Raw genomic sequence first — 16,588 nt, 5'->3', positions numbered from 1 at the left:
GCACCTTTAAAGTATCATCCAACAGACACGGGGGTACATTTTGCAGCAAATATTGTGTTAGTTATCAATAAATCCTTAGCAGAATGGGCTTTCTTGTCCAGATACGTACGTGGCCTCACAGTCCCAGATATATCCTCTCAAACACCACTATGGAAAATAGGTAATCTTAACATCCCATAATTACTGTGGTACCTACTGGTTTCAACCCAGGGATTGCTCATAATGCTCTAGAATGAATCACTGCTCTTCCCGACAGTTTGAGAAGACGGAAGAGCAGACAGTGGTGAAAAATTTTGCTGCTTCATAGGATGAGAATAACCCTAAATTTCAACACTGTGGAAAGGAAATGATCTGATGACCTGCCATCAGAGGTACAGAACAAATAACTCCCTCTCACCCCAAAATGGCAGGAGATTCCAAATTTACTGCAGTCCATCCAGCTCGTTATCAGCCGTGGAACGAGAAGCTGTGCTGCTTACCTCATGCGTTCTCACTGCCCTTTCAAAATTATAGATGATGACCCCACAATAAAGATTTCAATTCAAGCCTGGCTAAAGACCACAGGCTTCTCAAAACCTCTAAGCCTTCCCTCTGATGGGACAGTGACAAATCAGTGCTAGCTGAACTCATTCGCAGAGAGAAAGGAACCTTGGTGCGGAGCTAAAAGCCCGTTTTCCTGGGCTGATTTAGGAGCTGGCAGCCTGGAGTAGGCTCACTGTATCTAATTCGTGGGGCTGCTGTTTTCTTAAAGAATACGGTAATATTTTGGCATGAAACCTTACTTATTAACTAACAATTATTTACAAAATAGAAATTTTAAATGTCTCTTAGGAAACAAGTGACTGATCATTATATGACACACTGCTCTTTTGTCAGTATTTCTTAAACGTGGCTTCGCTTAGAAAATTTTAAAAGCTTATTAACAGACCTTACTAAAAATTCTGCATAACAAAACGGTGAGTACAAGGAAAATCAACCACGCACAAGATACTTATCTGCATAACACAAAGAAAAACTCAATTTGCTTGGGTGCTTTGATATGGAATGGCAACAGCAACGTCGGGCCAGCACTTTAGCCCATGTCAATCAATGCAGCTGCCTGCCCCAGAGGTTGTCATCAGTTCACTACCTGGCCTTTACTTCACAGTGGTAATAAATAATCCAAACCCAGCGTGGGTTGACTCAAGTTTCACATCCCTTTTCCATGCATCACTGGCAATAATATTTTCCAGTTTGTTTTTCCCTTCAAAGTGTTGTTTTATTGGCATAATAAATAGGGGATGAATTGATCCACCAAGGTTAAAATAATCCAAACTTTTCCATCAATATAGGAAGCCAAAACTTTTACTGTTTTTGCAAGAAATTCAATACTACCATGTATTACAAAAATCTCATCTAATTTGGTTTCCTTTGCCAAAAATAACCACATTAAACTATCATTTTTAATTGAAGTATGTCTCGTATCTCATACAGTCCTCAGAGAAAAAACAGAGAGCATCATTTGTCAGATGCCAAACATATGGATGAGATTAGCACTCACCGACCGCTAGTGTCCAAAGTAAACACAAGAAATAGACTTAGAAACACCACCTCTCTGTTTCCACAATAGACACTTAATTCTTCAGGATCTTGCCTGGTAGACCCTTTCTTATTAAACTGCCTAGGAGGCCTGGACATCTGAGACTAAAGAACAGTGAAAGAAAATGACATTATCTCTGTTTCTCTTGCCATTAATTACAGGCATTATGACAGCTTCTATGACGACTGTCACTGTACGGCATGATGAGATATACAATAACATCCAGGTGCAAGCTACAGTTTATTTCAACTCTTCGGCTTCTTCTGGGTTTTTTGTTTTTCACCATTTACGCCATATAGAAAATTCTACGGAATACTTCCTAGGTGGAACTAGCCATCTAAGCCACAACCCCCCTGAACAGTTAGAAATCTGCTATTTAAATACGCTATTCTGCAGACCTTGTGAGGCTCTTTAAGCACTTTTGATTGCCCCCAGCATGTCAGAAAAAAAGCAAACACTTTTCCAATAATGGTCCATGTGATGATAATTTAGGAAGGCTGAGGAAAAGTCAGCTAACATCAGTGGAATCACAAGGAAAAATGTGAGACGAAAAGGTGGCCAAGGCATTTTCAGGAGCCCTGACGCCTGCTATACCTTTCCCTGCAGGTGCAGCCTGTGCACTGATGCTTAGGTTCTGAGTTTCACTAGGAGTATCTCCTTTGCAAACATAGCTGTTTATCCCAAACTCCTTTTCTCAGGGTCAGTCTGCAGTGTCTAAGCTGTAAACAAGAGAAATATCTTCACATTTCCAGGGAAAAATTCAAAGGAGATTACAGGGTCTTATTATACAACACTAATGAACGTCACACTATTTCTGACACAACAATGCTAATAAAAACAGCTTGCTGTTATTATTCTGCCATCCAAGATGCAGAGCTCTCCCCAGTTCTTCTCTTATGCATGTGCATACTAAAATAAACACCATCCGCAGAACTATAATTAGGCTGTGTAGGGTCTGAAAGGGAGGCAAGAGGTTACACAGGCTTGGGGTTCTGCTGAAAACCATGACATTCTTATTTTCATGCCAGACTTTCATTTGCATGCCAGAAGTCCACTTGTGCCACTTGCTATCCTTGCTGCACTGGAGATGGGCTCAAAATATCTGATATTTAATATTACTCAGCCTCTGATGCTGTGAGAAATAAAGTGGCTCACTAACCCCTTTGCCTGACTTTAATTGCCTCATTTCTTTCCAATGGAGCTAGTAAATGAACTGGTTAATGAGCAGACCGAGAGAACACTGAGCAGCCTGGAGGGGAGAAACACACTGAACGTGGGATCACAGGAAATGACATTGGGAAAGGCTTTGAATAGGTTGGGCAGTCTCAACAGCTGCCTCAAGTCCGAATCAGCTAGCCCTTAAACCCCTCGTGACAGATGTTGCTCTAACCTGCGTTCAGTGCAACGAGCAAGGGAATGCCCACACACCTCCTCCGCTGGTCTCCTTCAGCAAAGCACGGCGCTGCTGGTCTGCAGTTTAAGGCCAAGACTTCAATGGATGGGTTACTTCAGTAAACTTCCCTCTCTGCAGCATCCTTCATATAATTGCAAACCTTCAACATGTCATTTTTCTCTAGTCTTAATAGCTGTTTTTCCTGGTCTACATCATTAGTGAGATGTGGCACCCAAACCCAAACACTATCCTCCATATGAGGTCCAGTGCCAGTGCTGAGCAGAGCTCGATGCTATTGTTTACCGAAGCTAGGGTGCCATTTTTCCATCTTTTTCACCTCAACTTCACAGCTTTGACATATGTTCTGCCCTTGATCCACTCTCTGATTCTATTCTGTGGACCTCCTGCCTAGTCATTCTTCCTCCCTACCTTAGCCATAGAGTTGCTTAACGCCAAAGGACTGTACTTGGTTGTGCTGATTAACTGATATTAAATTGCATCCTATTTTACACTATTTTCCTGAGACATCAAGACAACTTTGAATTCTAAATCCTGTCGGTGTGCTTATGATCCTATCCCGATCAGGATCATATGCCATTCTAGGGCAGGTTCTAGCCCCTCATCCAACTAGCAATGAAAATACTGAACAGTACCAGACCAAGAAAGATCAGTGTAGGATCCCCACTAGTATAATCCCAGCTTGAAAGCGCTCCAAAAAATTTATTTCAGCACCACTTTACTTCAGCATCCACTTTACTGAAGTTTCAATTAGTCCAAGTTTTCATACTTTACTTTGGAGGGACACATCAGACGTTGCCAAAAACTTACGAAAATCAAACTACATCAGATCTGCTGCTTCTTATCTAGTCAAAAGATCTGTCCCACCCTGTGCTGGAAGGCAACCAAGCTGGCACACATTACTGTATTTGACACAATACATTTTTATAATACAATCTATGCTATTAGATAACAGCATTGGTCGTCTTCTGCTTCGGACTGATAAATTGCAGTCTGGGATTTCACTGACAGATAGAAAAATGTTTGGACTGTAGTACAACTACAAAAGAGAGCAGCTTTTCTTTTCTTTGCGACAAGAAACCTTTCTTAAGAATTTTCAAAATATGGCATGAACTGTGGGAGACAGTAGACACCAGTTTCACCACTGCAGCTATGAAACGGTTTGTATGTTGCTCAGTTTTGTCCCTCCAAAATAAATAAATAAACAAACAAACAAATAAGATTTTTAATAAAAGATACGTATATACTTTTTTTCTGAGGCCACACATACATCTGCACCAACTTCAAGCTGCTCTAGGTGTTTTGAATCTTACAGGAATTTAGCTAAAGAAAAAAAGTTCCCCTTAGCTCTGCAGACGCATCTCTTGGCATAAGTACTACAAATATCCATGAACTAAGAAATATGTGACAGTGGTTATAAATAGGGAGAAGGACAGTCAGAGGATTAATTAATTAATTCCCTCTGTGTTTTCAGAGAAATCAGCTGAGCCTGCACTGTAAAACACTTCAAGAGATCTCTGGTATCTGAGAAAAAGGGAAGATTACTTTCAACAGATTAGGGTCTCTCAGCTAGCTCAGATAGAAAAAACAGATTCCACAAAACGGAAAAGGAAAAAAGCAATAACGATGTTTGCAGCTGAGATTTTCAAAGGATCCAGTAACTTTTGGAACTTACTTTCCTCCACACCCTTTCAAGATCACATAAAAATAAGCCATTGTTGCTTGTTCACAAGACCTACGGAGCAAAGTACCGTCCTTGATTCTAGCAGACTGTTCTACTGAGTCTGGTACCTGCACCATGCCCTTCTTTACTCAAAACAGTTCAAGAATTCTGTCCGCTTTCTTCTCCTTTCCTGTCATACTGAGCCAACGCCTATACACAGTGAGGTCAGTATGGGGAAGCAAGGGGAGAGAGGTGTGAATGGCAGTTCCTCCTGAGCATGGATGCAAAAAATTCAGCGTTGGCTACAGCTGACTACAAACCAACCACATCAAAATGAAGGTAGCAAAGGCAGCACTTATTTTGAGGTCATGTAGCTGAAGCGGTAGAAAAGATTGCCTGTCTCATAATATACACCAGCTGTGCTGGGGCATTTATAGAAACCCTCTCCAGATCAGGCTGTTTGCCAAGGCAATTGCCTTTAGTCCTAAAAAGAAAAATAAACTGAGTCCAACCGTGCTAGACACTTCATCACATGCAAAAAAGCCTTTGGAAACCTTGTTATTTCTGAGAAAACTTCGCCCGTGGAATGACAGAAGTGTTAAGTAATAATTGTGCTCTCTATGGGTATAGTTCAAACCCCTAAGAGCACAGAGTACTCAGAGCACCTTCCACCAAAAGGAAACTGGGGTACAGTCATGACCCTGCTTACCGTGACCGAAACGGAGTCCTTACTGAGATCAGGAAGTGACTATTATAATCAGTGCTGTTACCCCATATAAATCACCAAAAGGGAGAATTAGCTCTCAAGTTTCTCTTTGTGCGCCCTGAGCTCAGGACAGATAATCTGCTGCAACTTTCACACCCATTCTCCAGCAACACCAGGGCCCTGAGAGTAATGCCCAGTACTGCTAAGAATAGAAACCGAACTGTACATACACGCGATAATCCAAGCAGAAAGAGTACACCAGTTTGCTCCAGCCTTATGTACAAGAAAACTCAGTTATGTGGAGATTGAGAAATGCCTTCCTCCCCCTCCTCCATCTCCAGTAAATCATGTTACAAAACCAAACTCATTACAAGCATTTTTATAGCATTCTTCTTTTTTCCATTTTCAGTTTGGGGCTAGCAGTGACTAATACTCAGTGAAGGCCACGGGTTTCAGTCTTGCCCTGTCTACAGGACAGACGTATTTGGGGAGGATCTGAATCCATGTTCGGGAAGAAAAAAAACACAAACATTGGGCAACATGTTGTGTGTCTTGGCTGCTACTAGATTTCACCTGACCCTTGGCGTGCTAGAGCTGCTCTCATCCAGAATGCTGACAGTTGCTGGAAAGGGTACAGATGACTTGCTGTAGCGATGACCTTCTCCTGAACCTCACTAACAAACACAATGTTTATCGCAGGTCTTAGAGCCCTCTGCCACTTATACCCAGAAATTGCTCGAGACTGTGAGGAAGGACTTTCTGGCCTCTGAGCATCCTCTTAGAAATATATCCTACAATCTTTTGTTCCACTGTCTTAGTTTGCGATGGTTTAGAGCAATGTGCTAGAGAACTGCAAGATATTTAAATACTTTATTTTTAGAAAAAAGAGGCCGTGTTTGGGGATAATGTTTTTACTCACAGAACGTACATGACAAAGCCTTTAGTTTTTCCGCCGCCTTCCCTAAAGGTCTGTTTTCCCTTCTCCAACATCCATTTTACAGTTTGTGTTACTTTTCTTCAAGCACCAGCAATCAGAGATGCCACTTGTAGGATTAGATGCACATCAGGTAACAGTTAGCCACGCCTTCTCAGCCAGGTGTCTAGACTCCACTGCCAAGATGCAAACACCTTCAAGGTTTAGAGCCTCTAGCGTAAACACTTCTCTCACAGAGGGATAACATTGGAGAGAGGCCTATCGCTCTCCCTTGACCACATAAAACAAGGTAAATAGGTCAGAACAGACCCCTACCTTTTAAACACTTCCTACACAAAACGCTATCCTTGGTGTCTATGATTACTATATCATCAAATAACACCAGTAATACACATCAGGAAAGTAGGTGCAGATAGTTACAGGAAATGCATTCAAAGTAGCAGAGATCAAAACACAAAATATAACTATTCATTAGGTTATTTTCTCCAAAATATTTAAAAATGTATTAACTGGTCTGAAGCTAACTCCCTCCCCACCAAAGATTTTGATCATTGTTGGTTTGGCCAACAAGGATGCTGGGCAGTTTTTCAGCACTGAGACAACCACTTTTGGTTGTGTAATATTGCTGCCTACTGTGGAATATATAGTTTCCTCTATGTCTCACTCATGAATGAGCCCTACCTCTATGGAACTTCATTCTCTGGCATTCCAAAACTACTAGAAGTGTGACATTATTTGGGGGAAAGGGTTTAACCACAGTATCACTTCAGTTGGCTTAAATTTTATATATTACAATTACTTGAAAAAAAAAAAAAAAATCAGTGTTTTCCATCAGAAAAGACACCATTTTCTGGCTGCTGACCCAAGGGTTGCTTGTAAAATGCTTTCTCCACTGTGATTTTAGATGGTGATGCTCCATGAAAAACAGGTGTCCTCTTAGTACATATTGCTTAGGGCTAGAGGCTGTTCAACATAGTGTTGTGAAAGAAAACGTTAAAAGAGCTTTTGTTGGATGAGCTGCCCACCAGCAGGAATAGGGAAGTTATAAGTCTTGCCCTTGGTATTAAATAAAAACAATCACAAATGTGTGCAAAATCATTAGAGATTAGAATTTGTAAAGCTGAAAGCAGCGAGCTCAAAATGTTCCTCTTTCCATGCCACTCACCTGCAAAGTCAAACAACTCAAAATCTGAGATGCCTGTGAGTCAGGCAGAAAAGTTGCATGCTGCACAGCTGCAGCTGTCTCACACGGTCATTTTTAAGTGAAGGTCCTCTGCTTCGGACTGGGAAATCAACCCCAAAATATAAGCATACACTCTGCATGACGGTAAGGGGATACACAGCAAATAGGGAGGGCCTCAGCCAAGTCAGACTTGCTGCATGCAAGCTATGCAGTCAGTCTGCATTTGTGCCATAACTATTTGTTTGGGATTGCTAGCTACCAAGCTGTAACTGCTCCAAATGGGCTGCTAGCAGTCCAGGGATCTCAGACCCATGGGCCTTTTTTTCCAGTGGAAAAATTTGAGGGCATAAAAATAGAGGGTATTTTCAGGAAAAAATGAGTGTACAGTAGTTTTGAGAAGCAGGTGGTACAAAGCAGCCTAACTATTTCTGCCAAGAGTAACGTACCAAAGCAGTGGAAATGCCTCTGCATTAAGTGCAAATCACAGAGAGAAAGCCAACCTCAAAGGCTGTCAACCTGGAGCACCTCCACTGACGTCACTGCCAGGCACACGCTTGTCTGGCTGAGGTCAGATGTGGGCTACATCTTTGTCCATCAGACTAAGAGGCCACCTATTCTCTAGCGATAGGTTTTTACTGCTTCTTCAAAACATGTTTTTCAATCAAGTTCTTGAACTAGTTTCCTAAAGACAGGAAAGTAAAAACAATAAGAAAAACGGAGGCTGGAAATCTTCATGCACAATCTTTCACAACACTGAAATATTCAGCACCAGACCAATGCAGAAGGAACAACTCCTGAGTCTGGATGCTGGACCACGCATCTCTGGCTGAGGCAGCAGTTGTTCTTTTTGCCTGCTAATAAGCACCATTTTGGCTCAGCAGCCATGACCTTTCCAGGCTCGTCTAGTCTGAGCTTATGCTCTGTCTCAAGGGGCTGGTAACTGATGCAGACTGAGTTCTTGGTCACTGTCTTTTATGAGGAAGTGAATTAGCTGTTTACAAAAGGCTATTAGGTATATTTGAGGAAAATCTGACTTTTTCAGTAATTACATACCGGATGGGCATCATCTGGCAAAAACACAGTAAAGTCATCTAAGAAACATTATCTAGAGTAGAAATTCAGAAATGGAGATGGTTTGCTCTATTTGAAAGGAAAGCTATTCTGTTAGTCCAATGGCAACATACAGACCATAAAGGTTAAAAAGCGTAAGTCTAAACCGGTTAAGAAGAATTAACCTCATTAGCAACAAGTTCCTGCTGCCCTCCTTTCCCCATGCCTTTTCAAGTAGAATTTCATTTCAGCCTAAATATCAGTATCTACTAATAGTGGTATTTATCCCAGATGCATTCCTTGAAAGTAAAAATCTTTATCCTCTTCTCCCAATCTCGGTGTTCCTGTCCGTCATCTTTATTAAACAGTAGCTTGAGGTATCTCCCCTACTTTATTTACTTAAAGCAAAAATTTTAAAAGCCTTGGACAAGAGTGCATAAAGTAGCACTAAAGTATTCTAACATATCAGATATACTTCTGGAGTTGTAAGATATTCCATACCACTCTGGACTACGTATTTGCTGCATGATATAGAACTTTGTATATGGAATCCTGATTATCAGACACAAGCTCCTTATACTATTAAATGACTTTAAATAAATTTAATTTTAGAATTTGAAATTAATATATTTTTCTTTAAATAGAAGTTTTGTACTAACTAGTATAGCTCAACTTTTTTGAGCCTATGTAAGTCAGTAAAAGCCTTGCATTAGTTTTAAGGGGACATGGATCAGACACTTAAAATTCTAGTCTGCACATCCTTTCGGGCAAAGGTCAGTCTACGATCACGTAAAATAGAGAGCACTTGTCTCTTATTAATACAGAGATAGGCCAGATGCATTGCAGAGAACTGTAGTTAGTGCTATTGGGCCATCAGAACCTTATTAGATCACTCAACTACAAGCTCAAAAAAAAGCTTTTCCCACCAGTCCATTGCCTGGACCTTTCATTCATTGCCATCCCTTTCATTCATTGCCAAGACCGGGTGTGAGCTGCAGCCAGGAGAGCGACACCAGTGTCTAGTCCAGCCTCCAGCCTGAGTGTAAGCAAATATCATGGCAGCAAGGCGTTACTGGGTGACGATAAACACCAGCAACCAACACAGTGGTCAGAAAGCTCATCAGTGTTGCCAATTTGCAGCCAAAGGGAGGAACACATAGAAAATGTTGCTAAGGAACAAAAACAAGTAGACCAGTGGAGAGAGAAACTGCAAATGCATGATGCCAATTTGCCTGACGGTCTGTACAACCACCTTTCTACTTTAAGAAAAGTTATTGCTTGCCTAGAAGTTCAAATTCTGAGTTAATAAAAAAATGTTGCATCAAAAATGACACAGTTACATTAGTTTTATTTCTTACTACTGAAAGCACTTTTATGACTCAGCCAAATCTAGTAACTGCAGATCATCTCCATGAATTCACAGAAACTACCAAAAATAATTTTATTTATACATCTTGAAAATAAGCAGCAGCTTCTATTTCTAAAACATCTTTTAAACTTCATCTTAGAAAGTTATTCTTTTAACAGCAACAAAATTATCAGCACATGACTTATGTATCTGTAGTTTTGAATAACGAAACTGAACAACTCACACCAGCAGTGATTTCTAAAGCAGGATACTTAGAAACATCACAGTTGCCTTGTCTGTCTGCCAATCAAGCACATACTTTTCCCTCTGTGTATGTTAGGTTATTTTACCTAGGACAGATCACTGTTAGAGGACTGAAATGGATTAAAGGGATTGAAATGAATAAAACATTTTGGATAAGCCCTTTTCCCCTCAAGTTACATCAAAACTTCAGAAAGTTTTGGAAATTTGGGGAACAATATCAGTTGCTGAAGGATAAAATTTTTAAGGGTAGTTGTGCAACTAATATGCCATCTCTGCAGCTGATGAGAGAATTACCAGTGTGCCAAATGGTGGCCAGCGTTGTCATTATATCCATAATTTCACTTAGATTCATGCATTAGCCAGCTACCTTTCTAGTTCTGCCTCCTTCACTACATTTTCATATTCCCTTCTCTTCCCCATTCTCTGTTATGAACTCATCAAGTTGCAGAAGGAATTAATAAAGATGACTACTCCACTAGCTCACAAACCTGTTTATAAAGCTTGCTTTCTGCTATCTCCCTTATGGGCACTCTGATGTCTAGTAAAGGGTCAGCCTTTCCTGGGGCATCCTGCTGCCACTCAGCTGCCTGTTTTCACAGAATAAGTAGTGTCCCTGAGACACCTAACCATTTACCAAACTGGGTTGAAATGGGTCAATAGGGTCAAACATTGCTGGAGGAAGAGGAGAACAGCCAGACACAGGCTCAGAGACAATACACCTGCATAATTTTGCTTCCCATGGGAAACAAAGGCTGAAAAGAAGAGAGCTTGCTGATGTAATGTGCTAACTGCTTGCTGTTCCCCATCAGCACTAGTCAACCTTGCCAACCATGCAGTACCCCCTTAAATCAGGCCAAAGAGACTAAAACTGCACAGCAACTTTATGTCGAGGCTGGAGATGCCCCTTCTTCCTACCTATTTCTGTCTAGGAGGCCTCTGCTTACCTTGATGCCAACTGCAAGCAACTCAAAACCTCCTGATCACTGTCAAGGTGTTTTCTATCATGACCCAAGATTTTCCTCTGTTTCAACCCAAAACAAAAACTAGAGCATATTCAGTCAGACAGAAACACCAACTCAGGCCCTAGCTTCACTGGGAAAGTCAGCCTGCAAATAGTTTTGTCAGAATGTTTACTCAGTCGTGATTTTTTTTTTTTTAATGGTTTTCCCAATGTGATATAAATTGACCGGATTTTAGTGCTTCATTTCAAACAAATTCCTTTAATAAATACTAACACTATGTCTATCTGATGTTGGCCTTGCACGAAGAACGTTATTCAGCTGTCAGAAGACAGAGAAAATCAATATGGCAAACAAGAGACACATAATCATTTTGTCACAAAATTCACTACCAAGAGCCCTGCGTCTTCATCAGTTTAAATAAAGTTAGTACAAGGTGCATATCAGAATGGATGGTAGTTCATTAGGGATCACATGGGATTCCTTATCTTCAAGGACGACATCATATATTGTGGACAAGAAAAAACAGGAACCATGGAATTGTCTGTTTAGAAAATCATTAAGTAAGCAGGAATTGAGCAAAGGTCAAGGATGACCAACAGATGAGTCAGTACCATCACTCAGGAATTACCCTCCTTGCTCCTCCTTGCCAGCTGAGGCAAAACACTAAGAGAAATACTGACAACCTCAATATGAAGCCAGCTCCCATTTATCTTAGGCAATGACTACTAGTGGCCATGGGAAGATTCACAGTGGTCAGTCCCATAAGAGTTGTGCGGAAAATATAAGCCGTTAGATTTGAAGTTATGGGTTTGAAGCTATGTTCCAGGTAAAACAGAAGGGATCCAGACCTCTGGTTCCTATTAAAATATGTTCAAAGCAGCAAAAAATTTCCCTTAAAGATGGTAACTCTGTGTGAATGTTTAGGAAGTGTTGTGAAAATTTCAAGCCTCCCAACATTTCCACCATCTGAAAAGACACAATTTCTGAAATATTTAATTATTTTGAGAAACAGTCTCCCAGCAAGACAAACATGAACTCTGACCAAAAGTCAGTCTCACCAAACTCCAGCTAGACTTAGAGCACAAAGTTCGACCTTTAAGTGCTGGAGAACCACTCCAGTCCCAGCATTGCTCCTCTCCTGTCGAGTTTAATTTCTTTAAGATGTGCCATGAGGACCATCTGAGCCAGCTGGAACTCTAAACCCCATCAGGGACACTGAAATCATTCTGGCTCATTTGTATCTCCAGCAAGATCTCTGCTAGTGCTCACCACACAGACTCCTTTCAAGAGAAAAGTTAGGAGTCACCTTTTAGCCTCACCCTCACACTAGCAATCTCATCAGTTATTTTATGCTATCAGGGTCCCACAGCCAAAGAAAAGTTAGTGGAAAACCCTAAGGAAACATTTCTTGACTCTCAAAAGCCAAGGGAAATGGTCTGTTGTTAATAACGTTGAGATTTGCCAATACCGTTTTTACTTGTCTTACAATTAAAGTATTTACAGTGCAGCCACTATTTTCGACAAACTTTTTTTTCTTCCGCTTTTGGAATGTCTGCAGAAGTAACTTAGCACGGTGTCCCCATCTCTGCCAAGCAGATCATCCCACCTAGTGTCCATAGTTTTTACTCTATTCAAATGTAGAGACGCATGCCAGATCCTCAGCTGTAAATGAGAAATACTTTAGCGGAGCCAATGGGCTGCTTCATGTCAGCAGAGGTGCCAGGCCTCTCAGTCCCTCTCCATCCATAGATACATCCCGCTTCATTTCTAATTTGCCTCTGCATTAAGAGATTCATAATGCTTTTAGAATCAGAAAAAGACCAGTAAAAACAGGGATGAGAAATGCCATGTCTAGGTTACAAGTTGGCTTTGAAATATTCCTCTTATAGTCCAGACATTGGCTATTTTACCAGTTAGATCATGTGTTAAAATATAAAATAGTTTGTAGGCAACTATCCCTTCTAAGAACTTTCATTTGAGGAGAGCAGAGGCAGTGAGTGAGAAAGAGAGAAGGCAAGATGAGAGAGGAGGGGGGAGAGGCCAGAGAACGAGGTACTGGATTCACAGTTCCAGTTAGAGAGAAAAATGGGATGACCAAGGCTCAAACATCCCTTATCTGATGGGAAGGGAAAAGGGACAACAGTGACCACGAACAAAAACTATAGCAAACGAAGCTTGCCACAAAGTCTTTGCAGAAAGATCCAATTATCTATGGGGTTAGCCCAGTGATCAAGGGAGAGCAAAGCCCTGCGTTCAGGCTCTTCCTCTGAGGAGCTGAAACAGCAATAAAACCCTAAACTTACAGACCAAAACTCAGCCCACAGCTGGCTCATTGCTAACTGAGATCTAATAAACATACAGTTTTGTTTAGTTTTAAAAATAGAATTAAACTTGAAGGAAATATGCATTTAAATCAGAGGGAAACAGCATGAAACTCAAAATGATTTTGCACATCTCAGACATAATAGCTTAGAAGACCTCAAATTCCAGAACTCTGGTCATCCTAAATACTCTTTAAATGTGGAAATAAACTGAGAAGGGTTTAAAGCTCTTAACATACACTACATTCTTTTAAATTCATTCCTAAATATGCTCCACGTTCGGGGAAAGTGTTGACAGAATAGTACCTTCATTTCCCTGGCAGTTGGCATGTCTGGGCTATAATTTGCCTTCAGTGAAGCCAGACGTTTAATTCTTTAGGTAGAATTAATCAATGCACTAACAATTACTGTAAGAAGGCTAGCTGAGGATCTGATCTCCAGTCTTTGTTTTACAGGCTCAAAATAAATTCTACCGTGTCATTCTTAAAGTCATCACATTGCCTTAGGACAAAAATAAGTTGACTCTCTGACAAACCTATTTTTGTTTAATAGCTGTTAAACCAACTAAACAAAACTGGACATTTTAAACTTTAAAGAAACATTCAGAATCTTAGAATTGTAGCGTTTATGCTCTAGATGTGACATTGAGGTCTTATCACTTTTTTTCTTTAGTGGTAACAACAGCAACAACATAAGAAAGCCTCCATCCAGTCTGAAGGAGGGGAATATAAACTGGAAAAACTGCCAAGAGAGAAGATAACAAAATGCTGGCATCTGGAGAGCTGTCTGCTTGGCAAGCATGTATGTCATTTACAAATGTTTGCTCATAATTATACCCCTGCAAGATTTGGGTGAATAATACTGTGGAGAAAGCTGCCACTTCTAAAACACGGCTTCTCCTACATATGTAAATAAATGCAACACCCATTGAAGGGCAAATGTATTTGAGGCTACAGCCACAGAAAAGGGAGCCCATGCCCGACACTGCCCTTGTACCTGCGAGGCAGGATGAAGGAAGGATGAAGCTGGGTGTTAGGGCATCCACTGAACTCCCTGCTCCATCGCAGGCTTTTCGGAGGAGTGAGGGCGGGGATACTGGCAAGATGCCAGCGTTTATTGCTTCCTCTCACAAGGTGGCCAACAGAGAAGAGCGTAACTAAGAACAAGGACTTTTCTGAAGTGACACCAGAAACAGGATTGAGCAGCCAAGTTCAGGTCACACCAGGTCCAGAAAGCCACCAGATGGTAATGCAGAGATCAAACACGGGGTATTTGCTGACAGCAGAAGGCTTTACAGATCCATGCTCATCTCCTCTCCTGGGTAAGCTCCATCTTAACAAGATCTTCCATGGAAAATAAAAATAAAATTACAGAATTAATAGAATAAGGGTGAGCAACAGCTCCATTCTGGAAACACTTCAGCAATTCCAGTAAAAAAAAAAAAAAAGTCATAACTTCCCCAGAAAAAAACATTAAAGATGAAATATTCTGGGAAGAATGGTCTATCCAGTCAGAAAACAAGACGGAAGCATGCCAAACAATGTTTTCACAATGTCTCCTGTACTCTGACCACTGACGACAGGCAAGGTGATAGGCTGGTCTGCAGCAAAAGTTCCCAGGCTTTGAAAGGGGTCAGGATTTCACCCAAAAAAACATGTTAATAATATTGAACCACACTACCTTATACCACTGATGGGGATGAGAGTGAATTTAACAAAGCTCATAAATCCCTGCTCTTTGGAAAAGGGTGTTATTTTAAAATAACATCCTTAGGAGAATAAAATCGTATCCATTTCAGTCCTTATAATACTTCTTAAATTAGACATTCGAGACAAAAAAAGAGCGATCCCCTACAGTTCTGGAGCTAGGTTCTCCCATGAGGAGAGTTTTTACCTTGCTTAATGCTAGGAAGCACAATCGAGGCCTCTCCAGGCAATCAGTCTGTTGGAGAAAGGTGAGGAGAAACAAGAAACCCTGAGGCGAAGCAAGTTTCTATTCCTATTCCTGCTGAACCTTCTCAAATACAGAAATAGAGCCCACCTGAAGTATTACATAACATTTGCAGAGCTTCTTATTCAGAGCATGGCTGAGCCACAACACACTGACCTTCCTGGTATACCTCCTCTCATCATGCTGTGTAGGATGCATTTCAGCCTTGATTTGAAAAGTAAATTCTGGTCTAGAAAAATGGGACACGGCTGAGGGTCACACAGTTGTACATACCCCTCTGAGACTTGAATTGTGGCCACTGCCAGCAATAACTGCTGGAAAGGATTAAGGGAGTTAAGAGATCCCAACTTGTTTGTTTGGCTATGTGAGACGAGTCCTCAGGGCACTGGACATAGCTCTGCTCACTTCCTCACTGCAGGAACAAAACATTTGTGGATGAAAGCACTCAACAACACATCTGTGACTAGCAGCAACCATTTGCATTTGAGCACTGTGCTTGCCCTGCTGTCTCCAATAACTTCTTTGTATTTCCATAACCCATCTTCTAGAAAAGCAGATGGTTGTACTGTCCATCTGGAATACTACTATTTTCCCATCACTCTTCTTAGCAGATGCAAATACTGACTCATCTCAAAAGGAAGATTAAAAAAAAAAAAAAAAAGCTCTTACAAAGCTAAACGCTGGTCAATCTTTACAGGACAGACTCTGGGTCTCATTCTGCTTTCAAAATACAATGGGCTTACCCTGGTGTAACAACGCGCATCCAAAGCACAGCTTCATCTTTCTTTCCACTGCACAACTCTCCCTCCCAACTTCCTGTCAACTACCCCTATATCCAAACACCCATGCCTGCCTGCTCTGGGTGGGAACCTGCGAGTGTGAAGCACTTACAGTTCATACCAGTCACTGGGACTGGACACAAGCCTTTTCAGTGCTTAGTGACCCTTGCACCCACAGCCCTTCATGCTTGACATTTATATCAGAAATTAGGCTGGTGTTGTCTCTGGGGCAGGGGGTGCTACTGCAAGTGAACTAAGGTATCAAGGTGGCTCCTGAGGTTTATACTGCTGAAATATGGCCTTCACCTTTAAAACTCTCTTGCAAAATGCAATCAAATGCAAAATATTTGCTGTTCACAGGGTTCTGGCAGGGTCTAATGCACAATAAACTCCCAGAGATAGGCCTGTTAATTATTATTCTGGTGTTTTGGTGACAGA

General features: G+C 41.1%; 1 protein-coding gene across 2 annotated transcripts in view; it reads right to left on the bottom strand.

Moving 5' to 3' along the window:
* CAPN6 (calpain 6) overlaps positions 1–16,588 on the bottom strand; it is a 70,714-nt gene that overhangs the window by 30,408 nt on the left and 23,718 nt on the right. The window lies entirely within an intron of this gene.

Source organism: Struthio camelus, chromosome 11 (genome assembly GCF_040807025.1).
Source record: "Struthio camelus isolate bStrCam1 chromosome 11, bStrCam1.hap1, whole genome shotgun sequence".
Lineage (NCBI taxonomy): Eukaryota > Metazoa > Chordata > Aves > Struthioniformes > Struthionidae > Struthio > Struthio camelus.
The sequence above is the reverse complement of the archived record's forward strand: the minus strand, read 5'-3'. Positions and strand labels throughout refer to the sequence as shown.